This window comes from Cupressus sempervirens, chromosome 3 (genome assembly GCF_028749045.1).
Source record: "Cupressus sempervirens isolate cs-2001-9-10 chromosome 3, ASM2874904v1, whole genome shotgun sequence".
Classification (NCBI taxonomy): domain Eukaryota; kingdom Viridiplantae; phylum Streptophyta; class Pinopsida; order Cupressales; family Cupressaceae; genus Cupressus; species Cupressus sempervirens.
In genome coordinates this window covers 298,974,243-298,990,574 of record NC_143120.1, presented here as the reverse complement: position 1 = coordinate 298,990,574, position 16,332 = coordinate 298,974,243, and the positions used below count along the sequence as shown (strand labels likewise).

The 16,332-nt window shown below is 32.9% G+C and overlaps 1 pseudogene; it reads right to left on the bottom strand.

Moving 5' to 3' along the window:
* Positions 1 to 2,813: 2,813 nt before the first annotated feature.
* On the bottom strand, positions 2,814 to 14,687 carry LOC149566167 (septin and tuftelin-interacting protein 1 homolog 1 pseudogene; annotated as a pseudogene).
* Positions 14,688 to 16,332: the final 1,645 nt, after the last annotated feature.

The following is a 16,332-nucleotide window of genomic DNA, read 5'->3' as shown; positions in this document are numbered from 1 at the left end:
ACTAATAATTTAAATTGGTACTAGTTATAATGAATCCAATATGGATATATCATCAAACCATTAATATACATTTGAAATTATCAAATTCTGAATGATCGCATACTAGTAATCTCCTATGCATTCAATACCAAAAACATCATACAAGTTGATCCCATAGGTGATTTCCTTGGCAATTTACCTCCACATCAACCAACAATAATACCACTCATCTCATGCATTTAATAAATGTCTTTCACCTCTTCTCTAATGTTAAGATTAACCACAAATAGAAATAAAAGTTACATGTAAATATAATCAATATCAAAAAATAATAAAGTGCACAAATGAGAACACAAGATATAAGGATTTAATGTGGTTCATCCAATCCCTAAGCTATAGCCACCAACAACAAGTCCAATATTATTATTATCCAGTGATTATAATCTGCAATCCCTTATAGCTCAATACCACCACAAGAAGCTACAATATCATCATAGATAATGAAATCCCTAACCCTAAGCCATTTTATACAACCTTTTTACACTTACAAAATTAGGGCTAGAATAAGTTTTCCAATAGAATAAATAGCAGTCAATGCCACCCTATACTGCGATAGGGAGCACACCTAGGGCATTTCCCCTTGACCCCATCTTGGGGGCACTAAACCCAAACCCTTGTGGAAATATTCTGGGGGGAAACCACACCAAATAAACCTCCAAGTTTGACTAGGCTCCACATCACAACATCTAACAATATGAAACTTTTGCTCTAATATCAAATCATGGGGAGATAGAGCATGCAGAATAGATTAAGTAGATAAATAATAAAGGTTGTTTCCTTCAAAAATATTTTCATCACACTTACTTCTTTTTCATTGATAATATTTGGTTTGATACATAATATTTTGTCTTGGCCACTCGCATGCTATGACAAAGGGTAACACCACATTTACCAACTCATAACAAAAAAAATAACAATGTAGAGATGAAAAGAAGAGAAAATATTTCGCAAAGCATACATTAATACTTGAAAATCCTTATAAATTCTCCAAGCTGAGAGAACTCTAACTTCTTACAATATGAGAAAGCTTCCAATATAAGATCTTAGTAGATGAAATGGCCCTTTTCTCTTTTTTTCCCTTCCATTTTTTGTCACTTTCTCTACATCATATTGTTACTTGGCTTCTCTATGCCTCTCCTACTTAGGCTTACAATACTAAATATACCTAATTTAGAATCAAAACATATTTATTTCAGGTACTAAAATATCTCTAGCTAATCCTATTTAAATCTTACTATGATTTATTCATAGAATCTCACAAGTGTAGAACAAGATAAATTCATTACAACCAACTCTATCCATCTAGACTTGTGACTCATCCTCTCTAGAAATTATTCATCAACATAGAGAATTTAATTATTTACATCAAGAAATTAGAGTTGCTAATAAATTCCAAGACCACATTTTTAGAGTTTTTACCTCCAAAAGATTGACGACTTGGAAGTTGGGATGCTTGTGCATTACATAGACTATCACTCTACCATTTATTTTATTTCTCAAGTTTTTGAAGGTCATTTTTTTAATGTGGAATGGCGTTTGAACATATTAGAACATGAATTAGGGCCTTCTCAAGAATGTCATGATTTCCCTTCTTTCTACTTAAGTTGTGGAAAAAATGGAATGTATAAGCTTATGTAAATTGAAGTCAGATCATTTTTTTTACACATGCATATAAAGATTGAATTTTAGAAGGAAAGTACAATATCATTTTTATTTTATATTTTTAATTAATGTTAGGGGATTTTAGAAATATGATTTAAAACTTAATTTAATAAATTTAATATAAATACATACATGCATGAATACATACATACATATATATATAATATATATACATACACACATGTATACATACACACACACACATATGTGTGTGTCTATATATGTATGTATGTATGTATATATACAGGGAGATCTTTTATAAGGTGCTTATTACATTTTAGCACAACAGAAAAATTGATCTAGTTGCATACATATTCTAGAATCTAAATAATAAAAAAATAACACTCACTCAAACTGCGCTAAGTGACTTACCTCAAGATCTTGCACAAAAATAATGCAAACAAGGAAAAATGGGTAGAGTTTGCAAGAAATTTTACAAAAAGATACCATAGCATATATTTTTAGAAAGAAACAAGCCCAAATCAATCCTTCAATCTATAGACACTAAATGACATTTTAGGGCTCTAAAATCCTATTAGATTGGAAGATCAAATCAAATCTCCAATATTAGAGCATTCAAAATGATTAGACATGAGTAGCTACAAGTATGATGGTTATTAGAATTGATAGAAGGAATTGTTATCAGAATTGATGTAAGGAATGTTTGAGTTGCTTGATAGTTTACCAAGCTTGTATTATGGACAGTGGTTTCTAGGAATTTATTTCAGGGGTGAGACAAGTTTAACACCATGCAATATAACCTATCAACTAACAACAATTCAAAGGCATGTCATTCTCAAGAAATGAAAAATATATATAGATTTTCTAATGAACCTACCAACAAGGCTTTTGAATTCATTTAGAATGTTTTTAAAATGATTTTCCATGTAAAATAGAAAATAAAGAAAGTGCAGATGAAAAAAAATGGTTAGTAATACACTATTTTGATTGGTGAGAATACATGATTTTGGTACAACTTTATATCATTTGGAAGAAGCTCTACAACATACCATTCCTATGACATCCATTTTAAGCTCTATAGAAATGTATGTTATATTTCTTGAGCTTCATTCAAACAATGTACATTTTCTCTTTATTATATGTTTGGTTTATCAATGATTTCCTCCAATTTGGTTATAGTTCATCTCAACTAGCTACTCCAATGATGCAATCACCCATCTATCTCTAGATTGTGCAAGCACTTATTGCTTTACAAAATCTAGATAGATACTGATAGTTCCAAAGCCATAAACCTGAAGACCATCATGTGTGTATCCCACTTTAGGGAAAAATTAGATGTCATGTTCTTGTGCATATGATTCAATCACTGTCTTCAAATGCAAGTGAGGTGCACCCATGGAATTATTCAGGTGAATCCCACTACCCATCAAAGTTGAGGCTTGTTGTTGAGAATATGTTTTTTCTTCTTGTTGCTTCTAAAGTGCCTCAAATTGGAGTTTCTCTATCACCATAAGATAGTTTACATTCTCTCTAGCTCTAGGTTGTTCCACGATCATAACTTCTACAACTTGGTTCATCATTTCAAGGGCTACATTTAGTTGACTTCTTATCCTCTCATTAGCAAGAAGCTTAGGGTGAAATATTCCTTTCCACCATAAAAACCACTGTGTTACTTCATTAAAATTGGGATTTGAAAAAATCCAATGATATAAAAGTTGCTGCCAATTTGGAAAACATGTTGCCTCCAACATTGCAACTATGTGATAAATGGGAATAGAAGATGCCCAAGCTATAACCCAGTTAATTTGTTCTAGTTTCTAACTAGTTGGGTTGATTAAAAATTCATATAGAACTATCATCAAATTAGGTACGATAAAATAAACAATCAGTTGTTCCCAACTAGCAGGATCAAATACAGTTTTCCAAGGTGATAAAATTGCATGTCTAGATGCATCACTTGCATGCTAAGTATGAAACACATTCCCTAGCTAATAATTAATGGTTGGATATAAAGGCTCCATACATAGGCCCAAAAATGGAAGCCAAGGATCTAACCATGTATGTATTGACACAGTCTCCCTATGAGGATCCCAAGTATCTACTGATGTTGTTAATTTGGGTATCACTATATGATCCATAATGTTATGAAGTATTGAAACCAGTAGTAACTTCTCCCATGTTTTTAGAAAATGTAGCATAGGTTCAAGGTCCCTTGGCTCCAAGGAATTTGTAGCAGCTATTCTCATAGCTAGAATAATAACTTCAATGAAGAGTTGAGTGTAAGGAGTTGAAGAAGCAAGTTCTACTTATGTGTAAATGACATCTTGTAGAATCCTCTACCACAATGACATTACCTCTAAACCATGAAAAGGATGTTGAATTGGTTCCCAACCTTGAAACACTCTTATAAGCAATGGCAAAGAAAATGCAGATGCAATACATGAAAAATTGCACAATATGTTGTCCTCCTGATATTTGGACTATAAATTCTTAAAGTCAGTTGCAAGTAGTTCCAATATCATAGTACCTAACACAAAAATTTCTTGGATTTTATCCAATGCTCCCATAATATCCTCTATTTTGTCTAGTTTTTGTTTCTGCTATGTAGTCTCTTTCTAAAGCCACTCCTTCTCCTTTTGGTATATTGCCATAGACTCTCTCTCATACCTTAAATTCTAATCAAACTTCTAAACATTTTCCTCTATCATATCTAAAATCAAATTCACATTGTGTTTTAACTCATGCATAGGTGTTTGATCCTTGATATCTAATAGTTCTTTAGGTGCATTTTCTTGTAAAATATTAATTTTGTTGAACAATTGTAAACTTTTAGAAAGTGTATTGTTGTTTTCTATTAGCATTGACAAGCTTCCCTTTGACAAAATCAAAATGAAGAGGCATAAATGAAACACAAATTACGACATTTCCTTCTTTTCACCCATATCTTCTCTTTATGTCCCTAAGCTAGACAATAATGTCTATTGGTTCTCATCAACAACTAAGATAATTCATTCTTTGTCACTATAAAAAGTTATCAATGGGAGAAAGATAGTCCAAACAAGTAATCAATATGAAATGGGAGTTGTGTTGATGCAGTAGATGGAGATATAAATGGAGCATATTTATAGGGGTGAGATGGTTCGATCATTGGGTAAGAAATGTGATGAATAGGGATGAAATGCATAGGTGGGATGTTCAAAAGGAATAATGGTGAATTTGAGCGAGGTGAGGTGAACTGCATTTTCAAATTATTTTTTGAGTTTTCCAACCACTTATGAGTTTAATTGAATGCCATATTTAAGTCTACCACTTATAGGTTTTGAGTAGGTTCCAAAAGACTAACTTGTTCAATAATTCTACCATCTTCAAAACCATATGTGCAAATATAAACATTAAGTACAACATGTCCAATTTTTTTGTAGATATACACATTAATTACATCAAATTTTTCTTTCAAATCCATATGTGTAGATATAAACATTAAGTACAACATGTCCAATATTTTTGCAGATAAACACATTAATTACACCAAATTTTTCTTTCAAAACCATATGTGCAGATATAATCATTAAGTACAATATGTCCAATTTTTTGGCAGATATACACATTAAGTACACCAAATTTTTATCTTTCAAAACAATATGTGCAGATATAAACATTAAGAACAACATGTCCAATTGTTTTCAAGGTTCTCTCTCTAATGCCAATGTGTATGTTGAAATGGTTGTCAATGATACATCTAGCAAGTACAACCTTCAATAAGGGTACAAGAATAAGTTATTTCTGTGAAGAAGGATCATGTCTGATAATACAAGGGAATTTGATCAAAATAGGGAGACAATCGCTAGATTGTTGTCTAATTTTCAAAGAGAATGAGATGAAAAGTGTTATTGTCCTTGCAAGAGTTGTAATGACTTAAAGACAAGAAGAACCAAAATCAAAACAACTATGAGACATTGTAGGGAGAATGGTCACATTGAAGAGGAGTTTATTATCATCCTTTGGTAAGTTGCTTGTTATATTTTTTTCATAGTTAATATACATATGAACCACAAAATGGGGGTTTGATTGTCAAATTGAAGGGGGGTTTGATTATCATCAATTTTATATAGGTCAAGCTCCCTATAGTAGTACGTGATATAGACCACAACATCTCAGAGGAGCATGGAGGTGTGAATATGGAGGAGCATGGAGATGTGAGTATTGAAGGAGAAGATCATGATCCCATGGAGGATGACAGAAGAAAACACATTTGAAGATGATTGTACAAATGCATTGATCCATGACACATTTGGTACTAGTGTTGTTGTTGTTGATGATGATGATGATGATTATGGTTAGGATGACATTAAGGTTGTCCATGATATACCTCTTCTTAAGAAGGAAAACATGGCCCTTTACAAAGGATCCCAATCAACTCTTCTCTTTGTTGTATTGTTGTTGGTGAATTTGAAGGTTATGAATGATTTATCCAACATAACAACTCATGTATGCTAAGGTTTGTCATATATGTCATTATATTTTATAAAAGGAAAAACACGTACCATTAAGATTGTTTATACTAATGACTTGCATTTTTTTTCTGTAGATTGATAGGTGACTTTTTTTTACCACCATCAAATATTCTCCCTCACTCATATCGAGAATTATGTGCCACTATGAAACATATTGGAATGGAGTATCAAGCAATAGATACTTGTCCTAAAGATCATGTTATTTATCATAAATAATACAAAAAATGCAATGGAATTCCCTGAATGCCATACGAGAAAATATCAAGATGATCAAGTGACAAAAAAGGTGTCTTGCAAGGTTCTTCATTACATCCCTATTATTCCATGTCTTAATCAATTATTCAGGTGTAGTAGCTTGGCACAATTTATGGATTACCATGCACGCAATAGAAGTTGAGATGACATTGTTAGAATGCCTATGGATGGTTCATAATTTATGGAGATAGAGGAAAAGTGGCCACACTTTAAAGAAGAACCTCAAAATTTCAAGCTTTCTCTAGCAACTAACGGTGTCAATCCATTTGGAGAGATGAGATCTGTTTAATCGGCATGGCTTGCATTTATTATCAATAATAACCTTCCTCCATGGATGTCAATATAGGGAGAGGACATTATGTTGGAAATGATTTTTTCAAGTATTTTATTATTTTATTGTTATCTACATGTAATTATAAGTCTTTTAGTGAAATGACCACAATAGTTATCTAATGTTGTTCATTCAACTAGGTAAGTTCCAAGTGAAAGATATGAATGTATATATTGTGCCTCTTATCAACGAGTTATTGGTTTTATGGAATGGTTTCACTATGTATGATATCTCTAGACTAGTTGGACAAAAATAATTTCAATTCCATGCAATGCTTGTGAGGATAACTCATGATGCCCCAGGGTTGACACATTTTTGTGGTATGTTATGCTGAAATCTAGTTGTACACGATAAAACTAATCCTAAAAATTAACATATTTAATCCAATTGTATTGTTATCTTGTAGGTATTCAAATAGAGGGGAAATTTTCATGTCCAACGTGTGGTCCAAAGATGAAATCTCATCATTCCAAAAGTTTAAGAAAGCAGGTGCTTGATGAGTATAGGCACTTCCTTCATAGAAATCATAAGTATCAAAGTGCCAAAAAATAATTTTTTCAATGGGAAAGAAGAGACTACATCAAAGCCACAAAGAATGACACCTCACCTATGGCAGTTAAAATATCATAAAATTTGAGGTAGTATTGCTCCACCTAATGGTTCATGTTTAGAAATTATATATTTTGATTGTGTTTTGTTGGCTAATTTAGTAATTGATTATCATAAAGTTTGTCAAGGAATAACTGACCACCTTCTAAAGGGACTAAAATGTTATCCCAAAGAATTTAGTAGGCTTACCTACTACAAGAAGCTACAAATTGTGCATTTTTTTGATACTATGCATATTGGAATGTAACAAAGACACTATGGAAAATATTGGATGGAAGGCATGACAAAGAAAAACTTGCCAAAATTTATTGCGGCATTCATTATTCCAATCATGCAATTAAAAATATCATTAAATCAAATAACAAAGGAGACCAGATTAATGCAAGTGCCCTTGGTTATTAACAGAGCAGCAAAGTAATGCCATAAAAGAAGTCATACAAAAAATTCAATTTCCTATAGGATTTTCTACAAATATAAGCAATCTCATATCAAAGAAAAGTGAATTTAGGCCAAGGTTGAAAATGCATGATTGGCATACCTTCATCAAGGTAAGTCATGGTCTTTTGTATTTACAATATATTTGTGAAACTGCATTCAATTTTCATTGTATTATATTAGAAAAGAATGATTGATCAGTTCACAATTGTTGCAGTATGTGCTACCCCTATCACTCCTAGAAAACTTTGATAATAATATCAAACAAGTGATATATGATCTTGGAAAATACATGAGATAAGCAATGATATTTTTTTAATATATCAAATAAGTAATATATTGTAAAGTCTTGTATTATATATTTTTGTTTCTTGAATCCCTTGTAGGTGGTTCTCATCTAAAGAAATTCATAAAGAAGATATTAAATTTTGGAAGAAAATAATTTATCGACTAATGTGTAAAATACAAATGTGTTTACCTTTAACTTTTTTCAATGTGCACAAACACTACCTCACACACCAAGTTGAGGAGATTGAATTGTGTGGACCTGTACAACCTAGGTCAATGCGGATGATAATTGAGAGACACTTGAAATTTTTGAAGAGTTTGGTTTGACAAAGAACACATCTCGAGGGTTTTATGGTTGAGGGATACATAGTATACCAAATGATGGTGTACGTTACTCAATATCTTCCTAATCTTGTAGTAAAGATCCATATAGATTACATTTGGGATCTCGACTCCATTAAATTTTTTGAAGGAGATTACTTGGTGGGGAATGGTAGATTCAGGATAGTGAAAGGTAACAAATTATGAGACATTATTGTAGTTAATTGATTCTTAATCTTCAAAATAAATCTATTGTAAGTTCATCTATTTAATTTTGTACAATTGCTAAAATGTGGGATGCAATACATTTGTTATTACAAACAATCAAGATTGGAAGACAGTATGGATTGAACAATGTCAACATTTTGGTCATAGATTAAAATGGGAATCAGTGTCTTCATTGATTATACAAGATCATTGTAATGGAGATCCCAATGTTACACAAAAGGAGATAGATTTAGCATATGGTATAAGAGATCTCCTGGTACTTATAAGTTTGTTAATCAATCGTGTGTTTTTGAGCTCATGATGCAATAATTTAAACATGTTTGATATTATTGTAGGTGAAACAACACAAGGCTATGTTATGCAAATGTCATAAATCTTGCATCACAAATTTGATGAATGAAGAGAACTTATAATTCTGGGATAAGTGCAATCTTTTAGGGGACCAATATTTCATCTAAAAATGACTTACATCCTAGAGAATCTCAAAATCGATCCTAATAGAAGTGTTATTAAGCATGAGAATGGATTTTCAATGATTAATACAAGGTTGTTTGAGTTAGTTGGGGATGAGCCTTATGTTCATCCAAGCTAATGTGAGTTGGTGTTTTACTTAGAGGCTCCACATAAACCAGGTTGGTCATTTATTGTTAGACATGATCCAAGAGAAAGGTTGATAAAGTATAATGTGATAGAAGAAGAAGATACCAACACTACTACATTTGGGCCCAAATTGCAATGGTAGGCTGTCATAATTGTGACAGCCACCCATCGCCCAAGCAATAGTACCATGAATTGGCTCCCATTAGATGAGCATTAGACTTTTGCAGTCGTAAATTGTGATGGCAAGGGTATCTATCATAATGAACATGGATAAAGCTATCATAACTTGGAAGAAGGCAAGGGAAAGAGTTCATCTTCACATCATCCAAATTGTGATAGTAGACCATCACAAATATAATGGCTTAAGCTTTCATTCTTCTATCATAATTGCAACAGTTGTGTTTTAGGATTGACAACTATTTGTTGGAGCAGGCCATCGCAAGTGCGACAAATATAAAATAGTGGTGATGTGGGAGTGACAACTATCCTTCAGAATAATCTATCACAATTGTGATGGGTATATGACAACAATGTTGTGGGAGCGATGATTATCTGTCAGAACAAGTTGTCACAATTATGAAAGGTAGCCAAATTATTTTTATAAAAAATTGGTGGAAAACATTGGATAAGTATTCCTAGATTCCCCATGAGGACATCACAAAGACACTCAAAGTCAACTATGATTCTTTAGGGAAGCAAGCGATGGAGATGTTCTTGGATGCAACATGTTTCTTCATTGGAGAAAGAAGAAGTGTGACCATTGCAACATGGGATGTTGATTTTTATGGAACACTTGGTTGGGGAACTCTTTTCAACAAATGTCTTGTTGAGGAGGACAAAGATGGTTGGATAAGAATGCATGATCAATTGAGGGACATGGGGAGGGACGTTGCAAATGGACAACCACCATACCGCCTTTTGGTATCCCAAGAAGGTTATTGAGGTGAAGCCAATGCTTTCTTGTATGGATTTATTAGTCATGGCATGGTTCCACCTTTGGTCTCAACATATTCCTCCTCAATAGGTGAAGTGAATGCCTTCTTTTTATGGCTTTAATAATCATGGATAGGGCACCCAGCTTCTCCAGTTATAATGAGCTTTAAAATATTTCTTATGTTTACTTAGGAAGCAATATGAGTGTGAGGAATAACAGCTACAGTAAGTGATAATTGTTACCAATGGAATGGGGAGCTCATAATAAACATCACAAGCCAAGGAGAGTGAATCCTCGTACCCTCCCTACTTGGATTGAAGATTTTTGTTGGCAATGGATAAATTTTAAGTGGGGAATTTAGTGAGATATCCAAAGAGCTCATCTGGCTTCAATGTACTAACATTGAGCATAAAAATCTTCCACCATGACTTGGATTGGAAAACTTAAGAATTTTATCTCTTTACAAATCTAGGATCTTGGGACTTTTGTGGCAGCGGATGCAGATGTAAGTATCTTTCTTTTATGGTTTGGTTTTAAAAATGGATCTTTTGTAATATATTTATATTTATATTATTCTATGTTAACTATATCAAAAATGGGTTACAAGCTCTTTTGTAATTAAGAGAGTTGGTTATCTGGAGATGCAAATGTGTTGCAGGATTTCCACGCTCAATTGGGTGCCTCAAGAATTTGCAAAAGATAGTAATAAATGATGACAATTATACCAATTTTGATGCATTGAAGGACCTCCCTCGGGAATTTTATAATCTCCAATCTTTGGAACACTTGGAGTTGAGATACTGTCAAAATTTGTCATTGTTACCTAGTAATTTTGGCAAGTTGACAAAATTGTGACACCTAAGTTTGAGAAGCTACACCAAGTTGGATGACTTGCCATATTATTTTAAGAAGCTAGCACTCCTGGAGTATCTCAGTTTAGAAGGGTTTTATAATTGTTAAAAACTAATCTATTACATGTACTATTTCTTGAAGTCTCTTCTTATATAAATGTTGGGTATGATTGGATAAAAAAATGGTGAGAAATTGTGGAGACGCACAATCATATCATTGTGCACTAGAAGAATACTTGACAATATTGAAAGAAAATATTATGAATTGGTTACATGTATAGGTGTATTTAAATTTAAACCATGTAGTTCTATATGTGTCCAATTAATGAATAAGCTTTGAAAAGGAGATCAGAAAAAGGGCCATTGCCCTAGCAGTTGTAGATGTTGTTGTAATCGAATTTTGTTACTTAATAAAGATGGCAAGTTCAAATGGAGTTTTTTTTCTCCTTATGAAAAAATCAAAAGACTTTTTAAAATGTTCTAGTAAATGTTATGTATTAATCCGATTAAGTTAATAAACACCCCCTTTCAAAATATGACTACTTCCAACAAAGTTAACTCCTATAATGTGCCAAAAATGTGTCACTAGTTTGACTAAAATCACCTATCACTATCACTATTTTGATAAGATTAAATCACAATATTCAAGAAGATATGTATATCGCAAGTGAAGGCCCTGAATTGTTCTGAAAAAAGATGAACTCCACAGGCCACCATGATTGTAGGAAACATCTAGAATGAAAAGGGAGTCATCTTGGTTTGTTGAGCTAGGTTATATGATAGGAATCAAAGGTAAACATCCTTGGGGTAGCCGCAGGTCAAGAAAATCTTGACTTGGAATATTTAGTGTAGAAGGTTATTGTTTCATTAAGATAAACACTTTGTGGGGGCTAATAGCTTGCATGCTCATAGTGAACATTGAAATACATGATCTCCCCATATTTAATTACATGTGAGGAACCCAAGCACAAGTGATTAGAGTAAATAGAGGAGCCTTATAAAATAAAGGTTAAAGAATGCATAGTTCAAGAGTAAAGATCCTCAACGCAGCATAGAGATGGTCCTTAGACCAATAATGAGAGCAATGACCACCCCCAGGTTGTACAATTACATAGTTCCTAAATCTGATGCATAGAAAAACATAAGATAAGTGTGATTCATTTGAGTAAATGTCCATGCGTTTGTAATATTAGACAGGGCGCAACACCTAGCTATTAACTTGAAAAGACATCATGAAACTTCTCCATGTGTCAAGAAACACAGTGAGGCAATGAATTTGACCCGATGCTCTATTTGATAGTTCCCAACTTGGCATGGAGGTGTTTTCTCTATAAGATTCCAAATTGATGGTATTTATAAGAAAATCAAATTTTCATTGCAGAATTCAATGATGTATAAATGTAACAAAGAATGAAAAGAAAGTGAGTCATTATCAGTTCCCCATGGAGTCAGCTAAGTGTCCTTTACGCATGAAAGATCGATTATGGAAGGTTGCCTAAGTATTCAAGTCATATCAGCAAATGCTCACCAACATCTTGAGTCATCGGGTTCAACAAGGAATTTTGAATGCCTCCAAATATATTACAAGGTATCTAAACTTTAATAACTTAGTGATCCTCATTCTGAAATGTGCTCGGCTTGTAAAGGTCAAAGACTTCAAGGTGATGAATGCAACAAGAAATTATGTACATGCACAATTGATAATACAAAGGGCATTGATGGATGGCGATGCCTGATTTATCTAAAGATGACAAATTAAATGGCTTTAGAAGAATCCACTCACTGAAAATGAGTGTCTGCTTAAAGAAAAACATGATCACTAGAGTGTCCATTATCCTATTTATTATGAGAACTCGCTTAAGAGTATCGTTCTACACAGTACAAAAGTGTCCAATATTTCAATTGGTGGAGATAGTTGTCCCACTCTTGAGACCCTTGCCCTCTCTTTTGACTTTGCCAGAAAAATTGAAGACCTTAGATGTTAGATATTGTGAGGTTTTGAAGGACATCAGAGGTGTCTGTGGCTTGAAATGAGTTAAGATTCTGCAGATAGAAAATTGTAAGAAGTTGGACGAGCTTCCATTTTTTGTAGAATTCGTGTCTTTAGAAAATCTCACAGTCAATGATAGTAGCAAGGTGAAGAAAATAACATGTCTAGAAAAGCTGAGATTATTGCGAGAGTTGAGCATAGGGATAGACAAGCTTCCAAGTTTTGGATAGTATACTTCTCCCAAAAAACTTGTATTGCAAAACTGCAACAAATTGAAAAAGATTGAATATTTAGAATATTTAAAATCATTGGAGGATCTCAAGGTACGTTTCTGTCCAAAGTTTAAGGCACTCACAAGACTCCAAGCGATTGCTTCTTTAAAAATAATTGAATTTTGGTTTTGCAAAAAGTTGGAAAAGGTAGAAGTTTCAACTTTTCTTAAACAAATTTATTTGTACTTTCTTAACAAATTAGAGAACATAGATGGTCTAGAAAACATAGGATCACTGGAGAAGCTCATAATACATTCATGTCCAAAATTAGTTGGGCTTCCATGGATTGCAAAATTAACTTCTCTTAAAGAATTTGAATTGAAGAAGTTCAAGATATGTAACCGTCTATAATTAAATGGTGATCTCAAATTTGAAGAATTTTCTTCTCTTGAAGAGTTTGAGTTGCAAAGGTGCCCCAAATTAAAGGGGCTCAACATATATGGTTGTCCACAATTAGGTGGTTTTCTCAGTCTTGCGGAATTACCTTCTCTAAAACAAATTTGTTTGAAAAAGTGCCCCAAATTAAAATGATAGAAGGTTTAGAAAACAAAATTTCATTAAAGGCACTTAGGATAACTTATAGTCAAGAGTTGGAAAAAATAAAAATCACTTCTCTAAAATCTTTTGAATTGGGAAATTGCTGCAAATTGGAGGAGGTAGAAATTTGGAAACATTTGAAATCATTGAAGTACCTAACATTAAGTGATTGCTCAAAATTGGATGTGATTTCAAGTCTTTTTTGAAATGACATCTCTAAAATATTTTCAATTGGAAAAATGCTACAAATTGAAGAAGATGGAAGGTTTAGAAAACATAAAATCATTAGAAATGCTCAAAATAAGTACATACCCACTGGAATGCACTGTGTATAGTCAGCTTAGAGAAAAATCATAGATTATGGTTGTTGGATGTTGTAGCGAATGCCATATCTGTCGTGGAGCCATTTGTCAGTACAATATAGGTATTTCAAAGTAGTTGAATTAGAATTGTTTATATTTTTATATTCTCATGAATCATTTTAATTAAAAATACCTAATTAAAGACCTCTAACAAAAATGCAAACCTGTTGGATTTTTTCAGCTCCACCTAATAGCATATGCATATGAATTGAGATTGCATATTGAACTATGGCATCCTTCTGCATTACCTGGAACCAAAAGATTCACACAATCAGTTGTCATGCAATTATAAGTTAATGTTGTGCTTCACTTGGTTTCAAAAATAGTTTAATATTCTCTACTAATTAGGGCCAACCATGTGAAGGTGGAAGCTCATTTGAGCTTACCTTGTTCAACCACATCATCTTGCCTGCCAACTTGGACCTCAACATACTCATCAATAACAACCTTTGCATCCCCTACAACTGCAATACAAGATGTTTTCTTTATCTGACACATTGTTGACCTGATGGTCAAATAATTTTTCAGTTAGTGACTAAACACTTAATCATTTTGATTGGTTATACTTTATACAGAGCTTTACAGTTGTTATTGAGCCTCACATTCAGATAGCCTCACATTCAGATAGTAGAGTCTGCTGAGCTTTGTAGAGTCTATCGAGCTCATCAGTACAAACCATGCAGGAAGTAGTGTTAACTGAGCTTATCAGTGTCTACCAAATTGGTAGCGTTAACAAAGAAGAATGCAGGTAGTGTTGACAGATCTTCAGTGTTAATCGAGCCCTTTAGTGTCTACCAAGTTCTCTAGTGTTTGTCAAGTCACCCAATACTAACCTAGTTTATGCTACTCCTGAGTGATCAATCTAGACTGAGCACCAGTGTCAAATGAATGCTAGAGCTTTCTAAGTTGATAGTGTTGCCAAGTGTTAGAATATCACCCGAGTGGTCTTCAGAAATTGAGTTATAGCAGTTCATCAATTTAGTGAAGGTTGTTTGAATTTGATGTTGTAGCTAAATCCAGAATATAATTAATTGGATTGGTATATATGTAATACATATTATCATATCTGAAGCTGAATGAATGTGAGTTAGAAGACAAAGGCTACAAGCAATATAAGGGAAATAAGAGTCTCATCTACCACAACAAGGTGATCATTTTACAATAAAGGAATCTCATACAACAAACCAAGTTGTATATCAGAGATCAAATACTGGTTCATCCTAATCGGTGCATCAATCAAAACCTCTAACAAGGTGGACTTAATAGTCTTATGCTAAATCTCCTAACTGAGAGCATACTTCATTGTAACCTAATAGTCCTTATTGCTCCTAATAGGGTCGATGACTAGAAGTGATCATTGTAAGCCTCAATAGGCCAACTTTATACTATAATCATAAAGCTTGTGGCTATCATCCCCACCCCAATTTTACTTTCTATTTGGAAGGTTTTTGCATTACCAAATATTGTGTCAAGTGTTATGAATGTTTTATTGCTTTCAATCTTTCATGCATGTAATTATATCAAAATAGCTTATGAAGGATTAATTCATGAATATAAGTTAAAGTTTTATTGGTTCCTAATTCAGTCCCCCCTCTTAGTCACCTGGGCCCACATACATTTCCAACACACATATTATAGTTAAATTTGTTTTACTACACTAAATTCAATTTAAAATGTTTACTTGTATTAATAATTCAAAAATCAAAAATCAAATAGAAAACATATACCTTGAGTACTACAATCCATGTTTAGATCGACTCCTCCACGGTGCTTGGCTAATGTATCAAGATTGGCAGGCTCTAATCCAATGTAAAATAATCAGCGCATTTATCAACAATATATACATATAAATACATGACAAATACTAAGAAATGTTAATCATTCATTTTAATACATATAAATATATTCACTTTAAAGTTTTAAGCAAAATTATAATCATTGTTTCCCTAAAACAAATATAATGACATATTTTTGGAACTTAATATCAAATACAGTAATTTCTATTGTATTAATTTGATATAAATATCAATTGATTTATTTAACTCATTGATAGATCTAGTAGAAGAACCTTGCGCACTCATTGCTTGAAGTCGTATAGCCATGGTTGTATAGCCTTATCTATAGGCTAATTTCTTGTCCTCTG